Below are 5,366 nucleotides of genomic sequence, written 5' to 3'. Positions count from 1 at the left end.
TTTCCTATCCTAGAAGCATCCACAAAGCCTGTCAGTTCCTTTTTCTCTGAGAGCTGTGATCCTGGGGTCTTGGTGGGTGAACAGTGCCTTCTTCCCCCCACACCCGATGGCTGGACAGCACTGCACTGGTTAATTCTGGAGCCAAGCTTGGCCCCTACCGGGCTCCCTGTCTGTGCAGAAGCAGAACACATCAGGCAGGGCTGTTCTGGGTCTCTTTAAAGGGCTCTTGCTAGCTCTGCATCTTTCCTGAGAGAATAAAAAAAGAGAGGCAATGTCACAGTCGCCAAAGAAGGGGCCTCAACTCCTGCTGAGGGTGAGACAAGTAACTATGCAGAGGCCTCAGGGATGATGTCTCTACTGGGCTCTAGAGTCAGAGAAACTTGGGTTCAAATCCAGACTGTCTCTTATTAGCTATATGACCTTGAGTAAATCACTGTACGTCTCTGAGCTTTTGTTTCCTTTCCCATGAAATTCAGGCTATAAAAGCTGCTTGGCAGAGTTGTAGGGATTAAATGAGGTCATGGGGCACAAGATGTGTAGCAACACATAGTTTCATTTCCCATACCTGAGCAAGAACTGGAGGGAGATGGAGAACCAGATACCATGGGATTCTGAATCAGAAACCCAAGGCTCTGGGTGGAGAATGGAGATATCCCTTGTTTACTGAATGAGCAGGTATGAAGCAGGACCCATCCCAGAGCAGCAGAGGTCTGGGCCTGGCTCTTGTCACATGTCACATTTGCAGGTTCCTGTTGCCCATGGTTACAGCCACTGAGAGTTTGGCTGGATCTAGAATAGGAGTTATAACCCAGACTGTGAGCCAGAGGTCTGTGAGGTTCAGTGATGGTGGGTATACCTTCCTGGGATCCTGACAAGATAGGCTTCTTCTGACTCAGGGATCGTGCCACTGAGGATCCTGGGATATGGGGCCCCTTCTCCACTCCCTTCATCTAACCTAAAGTAAGAGATACAGGAAATAGAAGGGAGGCTGGGTCACTTGTTGGCTGGTAACACATGCTGTCCCTTCCGGTCAGCCTCTCCTGGCCATATCAGCATCTGTGTTCATGCAGGTGACCTTGTCTTTTTTCTCTCCCTCTTTGACCCCTAAGTTCTTTTACTGCCAGACTGATATTAAACCATCCACCTGTTCTAAACAAGGGGGGAGGCAGATCTTGAAGGTCTGTGACAGAGTATTAACAGAGCATGTGATACATGGAATGCCATTGCCTGAGCCTTTACATAGACTCAGTAGGGAAACATCTCAGGGGGCTGAAAATGGAGGTGTAGAGAGGAAGGAATCATCTCTACCCAAAGCCTCAGGAGGTGTGGGTGACTTGTAAGGTACCAGAACTTCTGTCCCTGCTTAAAGTCCAGAGCAGTTATCTCTCAAGTACCAGTGTCCCAACCCTGTCATGAGGAGCGAAGAGGGAGGATAGGCAGGAAGGGATGGAGGGCTAAGAGGCTTCCCCATACTCCCTCCCCTCTGCCTCCCACCGAAGGCTACAAAGGCAACGAATCTCCAGGAAGCCCAGCGGGTGTCCGGGTCCCAGCGCTGATTGCAGGAGATGGCACGAGGGCCCAGCGGTTGCCATGGCAACTTCCGAATCACAGAGCCTGGTCCTGCTGGGGCTCTGGAAAGTCAGACCTACCTTGGCAGACCCTGAGGCCAGCTAGGTCTCTCCCAGAGGGAAAGATTCGTGGACACGTGGCTTGCCTGATCATAGAGAGTCGGCGCACGTGTGTGTTAACCACAATGGCTGCCAGTGTACAGCAGGGGCACACTTTTCGAGACACATATGACAGGACTCAAAGCTCCCCGAGCCCCACAGGAACCCTTTAAGATGAGAACAAGCCAACGCAGGGGGTGCTAAAGAGCAGGCCAGGGAAGTGCCAAACGGGGTAGGGGTGGGGTGGGAGTTGGGAGTTGGGGGTGGATGGGGATGGGGGAGGGAGTTGGCAGAGCCCGGAAGCATGCCGGGTTTTGCAGGGTCCGCTAAAGAACTTGTCCCTAAACCTAGAGGTTTAGGAAGTAAGGAAGGGTTTTGAATCAGGGAGGTGGCCTGGCTGGACATGAGATTCCCTCCAGCTACCCACAAAGAACGGTCAAAGGGGCAAGCCTGAAGGGTGAGGGACCAGTGTAAACTATTGTCTTCTGCCTGGTTCAGCCTTGTTGCTATTAGTGTTTCCCTTCTAATAAAGATCATTTGTTGCTTCAAACGCTAGTGTCGTCTTCATCCCCTTCAGGATGTGAGCTCATAAGAGGAAGTCCCACTGAGGTACTTACTAAGCTCCAAGAAGAGACCTGGACATTAGTGCCTAATATGTGTTTGATGAATGGACCTGGGTGAGTGGAGAACACCTGGAGGAGATGTAGAGAAGTACACTGCAGAAAATGATTGGCAGGACTAAGGTGGCAGCCTCAGTGACGGGAGATGGGTGCCCCAGGCCTCCAAGGATTCCTGAGCTGGTGGTTTTGGCCCCACAAAGATGAGGTCCTGGCAGGACAGAAGTGGAGGGGCTGGAGAGGGAGACTGAGGCAGAGGCCATAGGTTGTCCTGCACCTGAGTGCATTGGGAGAGCTACAGGGGGTAGCTTTAGATGAACATGGAACTTCTAATAGAAAAACAGTGCAGACCTCAAGAGCAAGCATACACACCAGTTTATATATTCTAGGGAAGACAGGATGTAGCTTGTCAGTGGAGAGTTAACATGGTCTTGTAAACAGCACTATAAAGAGATAAAGAATCAGATGGTGCAAGGTTAGTAATGTATTTTACTTCATCCCACACAGCCACCTGATCACCTCAACAGGCTATCAACAGGAAGCATCCACGAGCTAGTTCACCTTTCTCTTTTCAGTACAAAGTCTTGGCAAAGTTGTATGTGTGCTGTGCAGCACAACCCAGTTTGAAGTAATTACCGACCAGGTGCTGGTGGCCATGTGCTCAGTACTACCGTTAGATTGAGACCACCCACTGGAGCCCCGTGGGGTCATTAGTGGGTATACAACTGAAACTGGTGATTGCTTCATTCCTTGAATCTACCAGCAGGAAATAGTTTAGCAGTGAGGGTGCTAACCTTTTTCTCCATCCTTACCTGGGGATTGACGGAGCCATTCTGTGGAGATCTAGGGCACGATGTCCAAGGCTGCTGAAAGTTCATGACTGCAATTGCTGTGTATCATTCACAACGTGGTATGTCACAGCCTCTCTCCCTATCTGCCTGCTCTTCCTTCTTGCCCCCCTTCCATGGTGCTCCCAGAGCCCTGGGAAGGATGAGAGAAAAGTCTTGTGTAGGGCTATGCACTAATCTACTTTATTTTTGAGACTGGATCCTCTCACTGAATTTGGAGCTTACCAATTCAACTAGACTAATTGTGGAGGAAGCCCCAAGGGATCCTCCTGTCTCCACCCACCACACTGCTGGGGTTACAGTAGGTACTGGGGTTAGAACTGGCCCTAGGAGTAGTCATTCTTAGGTGAAGAAGCTGATGCCCAGAGAAGGTGAGTGACTTTCTGGGGGGTCACACAGTCTTTTGTTGTCCCATGTTACAAGTAACCAAGATGTAAGTAAAGCTCCAACAGGAAGGAGGTTGGAGACCTAGTGGGATCTCCAAGGAGGTCTGATCCTTGGGTCCCTACACCTATATGACCTGATGGCTCTGGAGGTTGGGTTAGGAACAACCAGGTGTCTCTAACATGAAAGCAGACACCCTCAGCAAGGCAGCAAAAGGGTGGAAGCATGGCGGGGGATCACTGCTCTGTGTGAAACCATGTGTCCAATTTCTGATTCCTTTTCTTGCTAATGGGCAACCTTGGGGAAGGTGACTTGACCTAGGTTTCAAATTGTACTTTGATGAGATGGGCAGACTCGCCTGTGTCCCCAGTGGGACCACACGATAGCCACAAGGCACATGGTGCATTAGAAAGGGTGGTACAAGGGTTTGGGAAAAGATCCATTTTCTAAAGTACAAACTCATGTTTAACATTGAGATCCTGACAGACTGGGTTGTCTCCAGCAGGGGCTCCTCATGAGTGAAACTCTGCCCATATCTGGGGTCTCTGGTTGGCTGGGGAGGAGAGGGGGCTTCTTTTAGGCTCTTCTTTATCTTACTGTGCCAGGTGGATTGAATAGCTCTGTTCACAGTCAAGGAAATCAAGTCACGGGGAAATTTGATGACACGTTCCAGCCAGGAAGTAGCCATATAGCTTTTAACCTTGGCTCCCCTGCCCAGAATTATTGCTTCTGTCTTCTAGCACGTGAAGGTGGTAATTTGTCTCCAGAGGTCACAATACAAATAGCCTGTCCCTCGTGGGCTGGGATCAGCATGCATCGTGCATCCAGGGATTTGGCAAGGGCTGGGAGGCTGCAGGCCAGGCGTGGCCGGATTCACAGGTTGAAGACTGTTCCTCTGGGCTTCCGGACTCCGTGCCTCCCACTGCAGCCCCTTCCCTGGGCCGCCTCCCTTCCTGGCCTGGTGCTGGGGGTGACCATGGGGTGGAGTGGCATCCGGGCTGGGCTAGAACTGTGAAGAGAGTGTCTGGGCAGAGACTGATGGCCTGTCATTTGGCTGCCTGCACATCCTCAAATTCTTTGTCTCTTCAAGTGGGGACTGTTGGGGGTGGGGAAGAGAGACAAAGCAGAAGAAATAGGAAGTAGAGGTAGTATATGGAGTTATGGAGTTATGAATACCTCCATAGCCTGCCATTACCATTGGCTTGGTCGTGTGTGTGTGTGTGTGTGTGTGTGTGTGTGTGTGTGTGTGTATGAGAGAGGGGGAGAGAGAGAAAGAGAGAGAGAGAAAGAGAAAGAGAGAGAATCAGGCTCTGATCTCCAGGGACAGACAGAAGGTCAGATATGATTTGAAACCCTGCCTCTGCTTCTCATTAGCAGGAACACCTCTAGCTAGTCTCTTCCTGGTTTCCTGTCTCAGGCAATGAGCCTATAACCCTGACAGGTGATCCATGCAAAACTGGGCTGATCAGAATATGTGGCCCTGGCATTCCAGCGACCTTAGACTCCTTCAATAGCCAGAGTGGTGGTGGTGGGGGAATCAGCAACCTCCAAGGGAACTCATAAAAGGAGAGTAAGCTCTCCGCACTGGCAGCAGTGGGAAGGGGTTGACAAGGAGGCAAAGAAAGCAGAGCTGTCATCTGTCTTGAGACAAATAGCCTGCCAATATTGGGGTTTCCATATATGGTTCCTGTTGGATCTCCTGAACCCCAAACATTCTCCCCCTGGAGCCCCACAGCCTGGATTCTCGTCACTGAGTCACAGCTTGGCAGCTACAGCCACCACCATAGCCTTCCCACAAGCATTGGGCTTGTGTGCACAGACTCAATCACAGGCACACAAACACAGCCACC

This window comes from Phodopus roborovskii, unplaced genomic scaffold (genome assembly GCF_943737965.1).
Source record: "Phodopus roborovskii unplaced genomic scaffold, PHOROB, whole genome shotgun sequence".
Taxonomy (NCBI): domain Eukaryota; kingdom Metazoa; phylum Chordata; class Mammalia; order Rodentia; family Cricetidae; genus Phodopus; species Phodopus roborovskii.
The sequence above is the reverse complement of the archived record's forward strand: the minus strand, read 5'-3'. Positions refer to the sequence as shown.